The sequence below is a fragment of the Lichenostomus cassidix genome, chromosome Z (assembly GCF_008360975.1).
Source record: "Lichenostomus cassidix isolate B80296 chromosome Z, HeHo_3.0, whole genome shotgun sequence".
NCBI lineage: Eukaryota > Metazoa > Chordata > Aves > Passeriformes > Meliphagidae > Lichenostomus > Lichenostomus cassidix.
Genome location: NC_139511.1, coordinates 12,465,511 through 12,480,417, shown reverse-complemented (window position 1 = coordinate 12,480,417; position 14,907 = coordinate 12,465,511). Strand labels below are relative to the sequence as shown.

Below are 14,907 nucleotides of genomic sequence, written 5' to 3'. Positions count from 1 at the left end.
ACAGGTATTTCTCACCATCCACCTCCAGGGCCCAGTGGCTGCTCTGGAGTCAGTTTCTGTGTGGTCCTCTCCCACCTCTCCTGCAGTATCTGGACATTCCTGAGAAAGGCATCTGTCCATGATTACAGATCTCCATCATGTCATGGGTCACATCACCAGGAAAGTGGGAAGGTTCAGGATGACAAACTGAGAATAATCTTTCACTGTCAATTCCATGGGATAAAAGGAAAAACAAACTGTATCTGTTTTGGCAAATGGTGAAGGAAAGAGGAAAAGCACAGGCTATTAGGTTAATGCAGACAGACAGGACTGACCTCTGCTATCCAGATTAGTTTATTTTGCTGCAGTATTTTGCATACTGAAATCACTTTTGTCAGGGCACTTCCAAGTATTTTGGAGAAGATGTAATTAAGAGGTGTGACACCTCTGTGAGCTATGATTGCAGTGGTTCCACAGTGGGGTGACCCTCATAGAGATATTAAGTCACTCAGGAAAGTACATTAAAAGGAACTGAGGAATACTGGCTTCAGTAATCACCAGATGTAAGGATAACAGTAGCTTGGACAGCATGGGGACATGGTGACAGCACTGCTGATACTGCATCCAGGTGCCACAAGTGCACAGGTCAGAACTAAGAAAGTTCAATATTGGTAAAGCAGTCTGGAACCAAGAGTGGAAACTGAGGAACTTCTGACACCAGTTTTCAAACTGACAGATTTTTACATTGTTTTTTGTGTTACTCTTGAAATATTGAACTGAAAAACTGGAATGAATAACACACAAGCTACATCTGCTTCAGCAAGCTCATGCATGTGATCACCGTTACCCAGCATTAATCAAGAGCAGTGAATTCAGCTTCCACAATAAAGGCAGTTCTTGTCCTCGGGTTTTGGGAGTTCATAATACAGTCCTACTGTCATTTCTTTCCTCTTCCACCTTCTTTCATTAAAGGTAAACCTGCACAGAAAGAAATCAGTCATTAACTGTTGGAAAATTTAATGTGCTACAAAACCTGAATTAGAAGTGATAATGAAATTTCCACTGCTGAAAGCAGACTTTGCTAACTGATGTATGTAGAGAGAAAGGAGGCTATGTAACCAATAAAAATAAGAACCATGTTAATTTTTAATATGCCTCATTCATCTTTGCTTAGATTGGCAGGACCCCAAATTAGAGCTTAAGATGTTATTTTAATTTTCAGTAATTAAAATAAATAAATGCTTAACTATTTCCAATACCACTAATCTCTATTAAATTCAGTATATTTGACAAAATTTATTTTTGAACAAAACTGAGCAACATTTCTAATGGTCTTTGGACAGCATGAAATTAATTAGTCCTAAAAATCCAGGTTCTGTTCTGCAAAAGCAGCTCAACACCAAATTATTTGCACTTCCGTGGATAGACACTGCTGTTACAAACTGAGATTTTTTTGTTTTCCCCTAGAAGCTAAGTAACGAGGAGCAGGAACAGCTCATGGTTAGAAAGCATGATTAGATTAGTGTCCTTGGCTATCTGTTTCATCCCCATGCCACAATTAGTCAGTCTGGGAATAAAGCAGCTTCAACAGTCACAAAGCAACCCCAGTTCACAAGCCAGCAGCACAGCTTCTTGCAGGTATGAAATCTTACAGGTTTTTTAAAATCTTACAGGTCCTGTTATTGAAAACTACTTTCAGGTCCTATACAGTGGACCCAGCACTGCTCCCATTCAATCAATGAGAGATCAATAGATAAATTCAGAGGAAATAATAGTGAGCCTAGAAGGACTCATTATACTACTATATATGTATTTCCACAGAGGTCTTCAATAAATTACTGTCATAGCTTACCTATTGTCAAAACACAGCAAATTCTCTGGTTTGTTTCAAAATTTCTTTTTCTGTGACAAAAACCTTTAACTGAAAATATTTGCTGCACTTTGCTGAAGAAAATGCCCTAAGAGGTATTGTTGCTGTTTCCATTCTCATTTTAAAAAATCAGCAAGTTTCTTCTAAACCAGTTGCAATTTGAGAAGACAGTTTTGATTTTGACATGGATTGCAAAATGTCTAATGAAACCAAAAGTTGATATTTGTTATAGGAACACAACAGTAAATCACAATAATTGCAATAAGAGTGAAAGGTAAAAAAAAAAAAAAAAAATACTAAAGGAAAGACAGCATCACTTGCAGGAGTACAACCTTCCAAAAAATAGCATTTACTTGAGTGACAGAGGAGTAACAAAGTTACACGGGAAAAGATGGAAATTAGGGGAGAGACAGAAAACACAGACAAAATGGCAGAGCTGCGTTGTCCAAAAGGACAGAGTCTGGTCCTGAGGAATGGGCACTGAGGAAATGAGGTAGCCAAAATGTGCAGAAAAGAGGGCACTTAATAGGCACTTAATAGTTTATAAAGTATCTTGTAAAGGAAAAGAAACTGGCAGACAAGTAGTGCTGTGAAATCAAAGAAAATTAGGTACACACACACACAATACTAGGAGAAGACAGAAAGCCAAACCACAGACCTTTGCCAAGGGATCAAACCCTGAAAGATTCATCTCAACAAGAGTTGTAAGGAGACTTTTTATTTTTCCTTTCTTATTCCTGCCAGATGATATAAACCACATCTATTTACAAAAGGAGGGGAGGAAGAAATACATTACAACATCCAATTCCTTTTGAGGAAAAAAGGATGCTATAACAAAAAATGCCTGAACAGTTTTTCACAGTATATCCAAGGATACAGGAAGTGCTTGGTAAAGCTAAAAGTACCAAGCCTCTCTACCAGGCTGATCTATAGAAAAGGTGGAGTCATCATGGGTTAGATTCAAACATGCTTGTGAAGCCTGAACAGTTGTGACAGACCCAGACCCACTGAAATCAATTAAACTATACCCAACAACGAATTTGAATCAGGAAATAGTAATTTGATTCTAAAAAAAGCTGTGAGGTTGATAATGTAGCTCTTGCTTTTTGACACTCTTAAGTTAACTTTGCAAATGTCAACGTTTTACAGACCCTTACAAAAAAAGCAAAGCAAGAACCCTTTTGGGGACATGTTTGGTTGCTAGTTGCTTGTCAGGATCTAAGTGGGCACCTGTTTGCTGATATTCTAGCTCTAACAAAATATTACAGAAATCAATTTACTTCTAGGATTAAAATGAAACAAACAAATTATCAGACTCAAAACAAACAAACAAAAACCCAAAACCAAACAAAAATCACTTAAAAAAAACCCAAAACTGTCCACCATGGTCTGTACAGTGCTCAAGTACAAATGCTGTACTCCATCTGAGCTCTGAGAGCTCTGAGCACAGACAGGGAGTTGATAAGTTCAGCTGATGACTGTGCAGATTTGAGGCCAAATGGCACACTGAGTCAATCTCCCCTCCCACATCCAATTCCATGAGATTTTATCTGGCAATTTTTTCCCTTGCTTGCACCTTCCTTCATGTTCTCAAAGTACAAGAGGAAGTAGCAGGGATTGCACCAAATAAATTTCATACAGTCTAAGCAAAACTCTAGTGGGTCATGGGAGCTGCTTATCACGGTTTGGAGCTCTGCTCAAGCTTTCAAAGCCATCTCTTCTCTTTCTGCCCTCCTCATTCACTTTTTAAGGACTGACTAATCTGTGACTGGATACAAAACTTTTGAAACTGGCATGAAGCTTTTGCTCATGCCTTATTTTATGTACCCAAATTTTTGAAGCCACTTAATCTACATTTTTCAGAAACTAACTCCATTGTCATAACTGAACCCTTCATTTGAGGCTGCTGTAAATTTTCCAAAAGCAAGTGACACTGCAGTTTTTCCTCACCGTAGCCCTCTCTTTTATAACCTACTTTCTTCTCCTACAACTATATGACATTATGACATGGATGTGAACGTTTCCTTCACATCATGCTATACTACGTTGCTACAGCACACAGAGGTATTTTCTACATAGTGTTGTGCTCTAATCCAGCTCCCCTTTTCCAGCTACCTATTAAATTATGTCATTATTGTCTTGATCTTGATCTTGATCTTGATCTTGATCTTGATGCCAAAGTAGGTGGAGATACAGGTTAGGGATGCCTTTACTTTAGGCAGAGTCTCCAGGAGCAGTAAATCCCAATCCAACTATTCTCAAATTCCTTTTGCAAGCAAGTTGCCACAAAGAAATAGCAGCATTTTAATGAAATGCTTCCTTACTACACTTTAAAGAGATGGAAGGCCTAAGGAGATTGACCGTGACAGAACACCAACAGCTGAGAGGAGGACAGCATTCCTCAAAAATCTGGCACTTAATCTCTGTGTACTCTTCATTGTATAGTGTAAGAGCTGGTCTTAGGATAAGGACAGGATCAACTGGAAGTGAGTCTTGACAAGGAACAGTGTCACATCTTACACTGCTGTTGTAGCAATTGTACATATGTTTCTTCCTGTTAATGCACATAGGGAAGCACAATTTTACAAACCTAAGAAAAAGAATCCTAACATACTGCTGGATTTCCCAAAGATCTTGACACAAACATCCACATGATAATTTTTGCTACTTTTGTTTTTTTATCATTCCCTTTCCAAAGATTGAAGTCAAATATGACACTGTAATTGTATGGACATTTGAACTAAAAGTGCCTCTAAAATTTGGCTTCATCTCATATATATGCACACAAATATATGTATATGTCAGCCAATGTACAGGATACAGGAGGGGTATACACTCAGATGCAGAAGAGGGAAGTAGGGAACAGTCTGTTACTTTCTCAGACCAGTGAAACTGCTCCCAAGAGAAATTTAAATTTGCGTAAAGTGAAGTTATGCCAACATATCTTGGCACATCAGGAATCAAGGGCTGGAAACTGCCTTCACTGCTGTAGCTTGGGGCAGGGGTAGGGGACAGAGCATAGGAAGTATGCAGTAGTTGTGCATACAGGGACAGACATCTGAGAGCTGCAAGCTTGATCTTTTTCCATGACCTAAGCAATGGTTAAAGATTTCCATTCCTCCTAGATTCAAGTCTCACCCTATGGCTAACCTTCCTTGTGTCAATGACTTTGGATACATGCCAGAACTCCTTTGCAATTTTAAGAACTCTTTGTAATTTTAAGAGAGATGTATATGACATTATACATACAAGTTGGGAATGGGGGAGTACCTTCATTTATCAGACCAGAACTGATTTCCCTTGATACAGTATGTCTCCTCCTTTAACCCAGTTAGTAAATAAATTAACCACTAACTAATAAATTAAGTAGCATTAAACTATGTTAATAGCAACTTTTTCCTCACAATAGCAATCTGGAGGCTCAGAAAAGGAACAGTGCAGTATCACATTACACAACACATGTTTCTGTGGAATTCTTAAGGGAAAACAGAGCCACATCACCTGCCAAGAGGTCTGCTGGGGGCCAGCAGACACATGGAATACTCAAGTCACTCTAACCGGATTAATCACGGACTGCAAGAAGTTTGAATAATGTGCATTTGCCGCTCTTATAACATGCACATTTTTTCATGTAAAAACCAATGGTGATCAGTGAAGAGGTTCATAGTAACACTGTTCTATTGCAGTAGATATACTGGGGAAACTTGCAATATACTCAGAGCTTACAATAGTCTAATACACAAATATGCAGGAACAACAGCAGTTTTTTAACCATAGGAAGGTCTGTGAAGCTGATGATATCTGCTGACGACAGTTACCTCTGCTATTTCTCTCTCAGGTTACCTGTATTGATACCAGTGCAATGTAAACATAGTGTGAGACATAAATCTGTCTACTTTTCTTTTAGCGCATGTGAAAAGGAAAACATGGAAAGGTTTTTTCTTTCCTAAATTACTTGACTGCTTCTGTGCACCCATCACATAGCCGCCACTTAGGATCATATATCCCTGGCAGTGCCAGAGTCAGGAAGAAACTTCTGAACAACAGGAACACAGCAATCTTCTTTAATACTTACTCCAAGACTACTACAAATTGGGTTGACACTGCATGAAAGAGGAACACCATCACACGTGATGACAAAACAATGAGCAAACATACCTATCATCTTTACAGCAGTCCTTAGAAATGCCCAAAGACTAATTTCTCCCAGCATGATGAAATGCAGATGAAACACCAGTGAAAATGGACTGTGCATCAGAGTTAAACTATTCACACCCCATTGGAGAGCTAAATGGGGACAGTAAGCTAATCACTGTGGCACGGTATAACTCAGTTCATGGGGGAACCCAACAAAAGAAAAAATAGAAATGCTGCATCTGAGGCTTCATCTGTAGCCCATGGCAGGCATCATGTTTGTCTTCTGAACATATGTGTTTATTGAGTTGTTGTTTTTTTTTTTTCTGCATGTGATCTTTAATAAATAAATCAACACCTTTATTTAGAAGGTGTTTGGTAGATTTTATCTTCTAGCCATTTTGACCAGCCTTCTTCTGTGGAGAGGCATGTGCTGTTCAGCCATACAGCCTCATCACACAACACTGCAACCTGCTGTTTCTTTCAAAAGGGATCCTACATGACCCCACGTGCTGGTGTGTCCTTCTGTGTGCCAAGCCCACAAACACAACTGCAAAGCAGCAAACAACACACTTTCCGCTGCTCTTGGAGGTGAGATCTGGCTCAAAAATTCAGAGTAGACAACCCACCCAAAATCCTACCTGTGGACAAGAATATAATCAGTCCACAATGGTGTGAAGAGTCCTAGAACCATGTCATGGCTTTCGATTACATCAACCAGCAGTGTTCAGCTTCAGAACAACTCCCCTAAACACAAATATGAAGAGCAACTGCTTGGTTAGAGGTGCTTCAGCCCCAAGTGAAACATGCTGCCCTCACTCAGTCCTATCCTGCTTGTCCTTCTGCATGGGGTCACCTGCTCCAAAAGCTTTCTGTGATGGGACATAACCCACTGTTGACTCATTTTCACGTCGTTACAGAGCAGTGCTCAGCTTTCTATTCTATAGTCTGGGACTATCAATATAACAAGGCTGTGTTCTCTTTTCAAGGCTTTTAAAATTATGGGATAAGTTGTTAAAGTGGCAAATTTCCCTTTTCTGTGGTACTAATGCTTCCAACCAAGGAAACAGCTGGATACTTTTATTTTTTTTTCCTTCTTGTATGGTTTCCACTCCCTCAGACTCAAATGACTCAAACATTTTCTCTGTCAGCTGGACAATGGTGATTTTGTGGTGCAAGTGCTGAAAACATCCTGCCCCTGCTAAGATTTTGCTGCCCAGAAATTACTAATTCCCTGTGTACAATTCAGGAAAATTGAACAGGGTAATTATTTGTACATGCTGAAAATGTGAAAAAACATTACTTAACCCTCTGAGCTCACATGAGGTATTGCAACACCTTTATTTGTGTCAAGGTCCTAAAATGTAATTAACAACAAAGAACTGTGATTTTGGGTAGTTCCAAATCTTTCTGTTACTTCTTTTTTGTCATTTTCATGAATTGCTTGACAGTCTTTACTGCAGTGTATCACAGTAAAATTATGAATTCTAATTCATTCCTTATTAATACAACTTGAATATTTTGAGATGTTCAGATGAGAAGGACAGCAAAGGGCTGTCCTGAAATGTCATATTTAATTGAATGGATTGGAAAGTATTGCTACTGTATCACTTAGAGGCCATTCTGGCCTTGAACTGCTGGTATGCATTGTGAATTTTGCTTAGTTATGATAGCATCTCACCACATATAGCTTATATGTTCAAGTATAGTACAAAAATGTTAGATATTAGTAGCCCTTTTCATCTAGGAGATTTTACAGAGACTAAGCTACAAGGTTTAAAATTCAGATCCAACCAAGACAAAATATAATTAAAATAAAAGTGCTTATGACATCTACAACTCCCCTTTAAGGTCTTTCAGTAGCTTCTAACTTTTGTATACACCCATTTTAAAATCTCATTAATAATTTTAAGGCCACCTGCCTTTTCTAAATATATTCTTTTTTTCTACCTTTTTGCCTCTCAAAAGCACATTTCTCCTGCTCATTCCTACCTGTCCTGTACTCCTTGTGCATTCACCCCAAATACAATCTCATTTCTTTATGCCAGAATTAGGTACGTTTCAAAAGAGATATTGTCTGCTTTGGCAGACTGTAGAATGTTTTGGCAGGTGACACCTAGGCTTGCAAAGTTAACCTGCATACAATTTTTGGACAAAGGTGAGTGGGTTTGTGCTCTGTGATGCATCAGAGCCAGCCCTCATAGTTTCCCAGCTATGCCATCAAGCCATGGCCCAGGACCAGAGCCAAACACACGGACATCATACATGGGGACAAAAAGTGCTCATTTACTCTCCTTATGAAGCCAATTGCACTTTCACAAACAACTGCACTGGGATTTCAGTGAGCTGGTTCCATGCAGCTAGGAAGTCCCAGCACCCTCCATGCTTTCCTGCTCAGTGCTGCCTCACTCCAGCAGGGCTTCCCATGGCTCCAGTTCCTACATACTCATTATTGACCAGAGTTCGTCATCTTGGTCTCCTTCCAGGCAAACTGGAATTAAAAGTGAAACAAAGAAAAATTTGGAGAGAGTGACATAAAGTGACAACCATTCTTTCCTTGTTTTTGTGGACCTGATATCAAAGGAGCTGGCAGTACCACTGATGCTGTGTCCAGGATACGGGATTGCACAGAGGCTGAGATGTGTTTCTGAGCATTCCCCACACAACTCTGAAGTTGACAGGGTTTTCTGGCCATCCTTCTGGACTAAGTGTACATGGCAGGACGGGAGGACACATCCTAATGACACAAAAGATGGTAATTCAACATTTTAATTTAATGGAACATTGACTTGCCATCCTTTATTTTTATAAAACTTTTAATTTATTTTTCTTCCAGCATGACTGCACTCAGATAGAACAGTGCCCAGTACCAGAAATGTTCCTCATTTTCTGAAGGAAAAGTGCACATGAGAATTTGGATTGTTTCACCTACCACAGGTGCTGCTTGTACTGTTAAAGGTCAGCTGCAGCTGATGACAAGGTGGTGTGGAGTGTGATACCTCTGCTGGTTCCCCTCCAGAACCAAGGTCTGCAACACATGATAGGTTTCTTAATTGTTGATAGCATATAATTAGGGCCACCTAAGCCTTGTTCAATGATTGCAGCATATTAAACCAAAGCTTTGCTGGTATTGGAGCAGGAGGCTGCAGAGTGAGGTGGCATCAACCATATAAAACAGAACTCTTCCTCAGTAAACCACAGGGCTGGAACTATAGCTGGACTTGTATTTAATGTGCTGCCTTCATCATCACAACCTTTGGGCTTGTTTTGGAGGGGAATAAATGATATTCAGGTTCAGGCCTCAACAGAGATTTGATCTACCTTGGACTCATATGCTCAAACCACAAGCGACTGGCAAAGATGCCCTCACTATATCAATATCATCAATTACTTTGATCTTCCCACAGTCTGATTTGCAAATAGTAGTAGTTTAACTACTCACATTATTGAGAGTGAATGATTTTAGCCACAATTTTACAAAATCTTTCAAGGTATTAACATTTGCAAGACAAAAATATTTGTTTGCAGCACAACAAAGTGGAGGTGAAAAAGATTACAAAAGGAATAAAGATCTCTTTATTTATTCATCATATACTTTCTAGGAATTTTTGATCCTTAAATTTGTTCTAATATTATCACAATTGATTTCGAGTCTCTCTGATCCCAGAGGAAATGTTTTCAGTGAAGTTCTCAGTGGATTAACGCTAATGAATCAGCTTGCAGAGCTGTTACTATGGTGCTCTTAAGTGCAGCGCTTCTAAAAAATAACTGATAAGAAAATTCCAATGCACTATATTCAGAAGCATTTAGTTTTCTTGCTTTTGACATAAAATAATTTAGTAATTGAAAGTCTACATAGAAATTGGTAGGTTTTTTATTGCATGATGGTATCTTCTAATTGTCTTATCTGGTTTTATTGGCTTTTAAATAAACACCAACTGTAGAAAAAAATATTCACAAAAAATAAAATTCAAAGCAAGAATTATTATACTGTTAGTTTCACTGGGTTTTGTTTCAGTTTGGTTTTGGTGGTTTTGTTTGGTGATTCATAAACAGCTCTACTTGAATGTTTACATTCACTTTATGCTCTCGAAAGGTATTTTAACAGTACTACTTTCTGACTCTCTTGGCAAATGACCAGGTCTATTTTTAGATGCCAACGTCCTAAATTATGTACTGTATCACACAGTGCAATGCAAGCAAAAATGGAAAATTCTGCTTCCTATTATTTTTGAGCACGAGCCAGCTCTGGCCCATTTCTGTAGGACAGCCCAGCTAAAGGTCCTATATAGTCACCACTGAAACTACTATGAGGAATATGGGTTTGTTACAGGCACAACTGTTATATCAAATATGCAGTTTAACACCACCTGAAAAGAGTGAATGGAAAATAGCTGAAAATAACACCAATACACACATACATCTGTGCAGAAATACCTGTACTCTTATTACAAATCAGTGTATATTAACACTGCTGCTCAAATAGTTCCTATTAAAAACAAATAAAAAAACCCCACAAACAAATCAAACCAAACCAAAAATTTGAAGGTAAGATCAGGGAAAAGCCATCCCTTTTCACAGTGCTTATAACAAATTTCCTGCCAGCTCACAATCAATTTCCTTCAAACATGCTTGGCAGTGCCCTCCCCACTCCATGGCTGTAATGGCTGAGTGATCTGTTGCCATAATGTCTTCCTTGTACCACATATAAATGAGTTTAAATGCTTGACAATGACACTTTCTAGTGCTGGCCACCTGCACTTGTCCGCAACCACTTGAAACTCTACTCGCAGCTCTGGCAATAAGATTCTACCCTACTGAAGTTTCATAAATGCACAGCTTCACAGGCAGTGCAAGGAAATTGATATTTGTGTAGCTACTGCTAATAATTAGATGGAAAAGGTAACTTGAAAGAGAAAAAGCTACAATCCAAATGACACTCTGTATGTCTTTTCATCTTTGCAATATATCTGACAAAAGTTTTACACTCAGCAGCCACACAGAAAGAGGTGATTGCATCATAAATAAACAAAGATTGTGGACTTCTGCTAAGTCTCTTGAAAACAAAAATCAGCTGCATGGCTTTGTAGCATCCAAGTAAGGCAAGAACTAGCAAGACAGGAACATTCTGTAAATAACTCCTAAAAGGTATCTAATTGGTGGTTTGGATAATATTACTTTCCTCCTCTGCCAAGACCTGGAAAACAAGCAATGAACAGTCTTATATAGAAGATCATCAAGAGATCACCAATTGAGTATATTACCACCATGAGTATTTTAACATTGTTATGAGTTTTTAATTATTTCATGCTGTTTTCCCTTCACTAACTTTTCAGTAAAAGAACTGTACTGCCATTTGTAATTGTGTAATTTTATTCTTCACAAACAAAATTCACCTGTTCTCCCCTCTGCCTACTCTGAAAGAGACACAGTTTTTGGGGTGCATATGAACCACATCACAGAGGCTCTGCTTCAACCCCCTGCATTCTCCCAGCTTGGATGAAACTGTATTGTGCTACAGAAAGATTTGCACGGTTCAGAAGCACTGACACTGTGTGACCACCCTGCTATGTAGCCTGTGCCATAAAGATCATACCGCATTTTCCAAGTTCACTTTCTCTTTCTACTCATTAGCCTAAAATATTGGACTTTTTGAAAGGACAGCTTTAATTAAATTAAATTAAAAGCTTTAAATTAAAAATTGTGGGGTTTTGTGTCCAGTTTCTACTGCTTTGCATAAAGAAAAGATATCAAGAATAGTTGTTTGAATATGGAGAACACAGTGGGGTGAATCATGAAGTTTTAAGGTTAGCACTCATTTATATATATGTGTGTGCATGTGTGTTTGTGTGTGTATGCTTATATATTGGCACATATCCATTTACTTTCTATCACTTTTTATTATCTTATTTTAAAATTTATTTCTTTCTTCAAATGTCTTCTTTTTGGTATCAGAAAAGAAAGAAAAGAAGTTGACTTTCTCCTTCCAACATTTTGTCAAGTTTTAAATTGTTCTTGCATTAAAACTGATCCAATTTACACAGAATTGATTGTAGCAAATATCATTAAGAGTACAAGTTTTTAAAAAGTTAGAACCCTAGAAGCTACAGCAGAGGATGGAGAATCAACAGTGATCAATCTACTGATGATTTCTCAAGTGAACTTCTGGGTAAAGAGTGGTTATATCATTTCACCTGTTTCTCTGTTACTTCACAAGCCTGTTGTAAAAAATGAATTTTGTAGTCTCAAGAGAAAGAAAGGGATATGAGTGTGCCAAGTGGTTTTACAGTTGTTATTTTCAAGAAGCCTGAAAAACCAAATCCTTAACAAATACTTTTCCTTCATTATTTTTCCACATTGTTTAATTACTGCAGGAATGCTGAGATGTGTACACCAGCAGCTTCCTAAACAAAAGGTTTGAAATATTGCTTTTGCAAGGGGAGAAAGACAAAGAAAAAATACATAGGTTTATAGATTTATACAAAAACACAAACCAAAATTTTTAGGCCAAATTTTGCCTTCAAAAAATGTAGCTTTTGTTCCTGTAGACATAAAGAAATCTGTGTGCTCCATGCATGTTGCTACAGCATTCTGCTAGCCATGGAAAATGGGCACTGAGAAAGAGTACCTAGATCATAATATCTATATATATGAAGATTTTTTATTTATTGATAAAATAATGCTTCCTCCTGCCCTACAACAAGCCTGAAAGTTCCTACTAGAAACTAGAAGATATTTCTCTCATGTTAGATTTTTTTTGAAAGCCACTTTTGGATCTATCCTATTACACTGGCGGAGCAAGAGCCTTTTTATCTTTTCTTTTGTTCATCTCATTTTGTTCCCTTTATTTTGATCAGGGTTAAACAAAAGACCTGAACTTACCATGGACCACAGAATACCCCACCAGATCTGCCACTGCCATCGGAGCACAGTGATCCAAGATTCCAAGCCTACCTTCCCTGCCCAGCCTGATGGATTTTGCATGAAGACTGCAGATTGTCTCAATGATTTTAGCTCAAGCATAATCTCATAAACACAGAAGTATACAGTCTGCCTCACAGGACTGGCTCCTTCATCAGCAGTGTACACAGTTCCCATCACATCCAGGGAGAGAATAGACTCCTGAGTGTATTAGTCCATTGTCTGGACTTATTTCCTCTTCTTTGAAATATTACATTTTTAGAGCATTAGTTTTAAACATGCACTATAAATCTGACAGCAAGTGTTACTGAAGTGCCGACTCGAAGAGTTTAAAATAAAAGTTGTGTAAATACCCGTCTGTGCCAACAATACAGTTTGAAAGGGAGCGTGATAAACACAAAGTAAATTAAGTGGGATTCACTTTTGTGGGGTGGATGGCTACATAGACCAGTTATTATAGAGAAGATTGTGTTGTGTGGTGCGACAGCACGTACCCATGTGGCTAACCAAGAGCTGGTTGAAAAAACAAACCCCACCCATACCTAGGAGCAGTGCCATGATCAACCACAATTCCTGCGAGGCATAAATTTAATTTTACTGAAAATGAAGTGCAGGCACTGTTGCAGCTCATTAGACAGCAACAGATATATTGCAAGAGAAGAAAGTGGAATTTGGTGGTTTATTCATATGCTGTGAATAAACCAGACTATTGTTTTTTGATAAAGGAGTATTGTTTTGAATGTGCTGGTAACTAAGTAAAGCCAGCAGAATTTTTTTGCCAAATATAGTCTCTTGCTCACTGCTAAAAATCCTAGCTTTTAAATTAGGAGCTGAAGTCATTGAAAAAAAGTTTACATTCCTGCAGCCAACTGCAGCAAAGCCAAGCAAATTTTTGGCTTAATATTAATCTCTTTCCTGAACCATTCTTAAACATTTAAGACAGAAAATGCCATTTCTATTATTTAGTAATTTGATGCTTAAAATGTTGGATTTCTTCCCTTCTTTTTCCCCATTTTATTTTTTTTTTTAACTTGTTCAGAAAAGACCCAGTAGGGTCACTTCTGTGGTATGTGCCTCTATGTGAAGCATTTCATAATTTAAAGAAATCATAATTTCAGCTTCTGGCACAAGCTCCAGTTGTAGGTCACAGTTACTAGCAGTATGTTTTTTGTTGTTTTGGATGGTTTTTGCCCTATCACAAGCCAGTGCAAAGGAGGAAAAGAAGGTTTTGTTTTCCACAGTAGCTCAGTGCAGTGGGGATATGGGCCGAGAAAGCTAGCAGTGCTTAGGACACCTGTTACAAACAGTCCAAACAGCTACATTTCTTTAGGGCAATGCTGTGCAAACGATACAGTGTAAAATTATTGAAATGGATAGAGCAACAGCTGGAAGTCTGAATTGTCTTCCACATCCAAAATGCATGCCTTGTGCCTTCGGGAGAGAATAAGGGAGTGTTTGGGCCCACAAGGTTTGGCCCCCAGACCTGTCATAGCTGGTGCCCTCACTTCTTCCTTCTTCCCACCCACAGGTTGAGGGCTTACCACCCAGGAAAACAAACTCCAAAGTAAGTTAGTTTTTAGGTACATTTCTATCGAAACCAACAAAAATCACTTTCTCTATAAATTATTTCATCTACTTTCTCTACTCGGTATTTCACACCTCTATCCCCTTAACACCTATTTGTTCTGTCAATGTTTCCTCGAGAAACAAGCTGTACTAGGACATTCAGGGTCAACCCCACAAGGATCACCAGTGCAAACACGAAGACAAAACCAAGATCATGCTGGAGTCCAACTGCTGGATTTAGCTCCTCCAAACTACCAGAAGCATGACTGCCACACAGAGGAGGAGGTGAGCTGAAAGTAGCTGACTTTTCTCCTTTTGAGACATTTTGGATGCTGTATTAGGGCAATATCTGAATAAACATGTTGGTCCTTCCTAAAATAATTGGGTACTGATTGTACCTCAGTGGCTTGCTTTGCTTCTTTCTTAAACATACTAGA

General features: G+C 38.5%; 1 long non-coding RNA gene across 1 annotated transcript; it reads left to right on the top strand.

The window, feature by feature from the left end:
- Positions 1 to 8,901: 8,901 nt before the first annotated feature.
- Positions 8,902 to 14,851, top strand: LOC146424401 (uncharacterized). Its single transcript, XR_014846944.1, has 2 exons — positions 8,902 to 9,009; positions 12,841 to 14,851. It is a non-coding gene; the product is annotated as an uncharacterized LOC146424401 (long non-coding RNA).
- Positions 14,852 to 14,907: the final 56 nt, after the last annotated feature.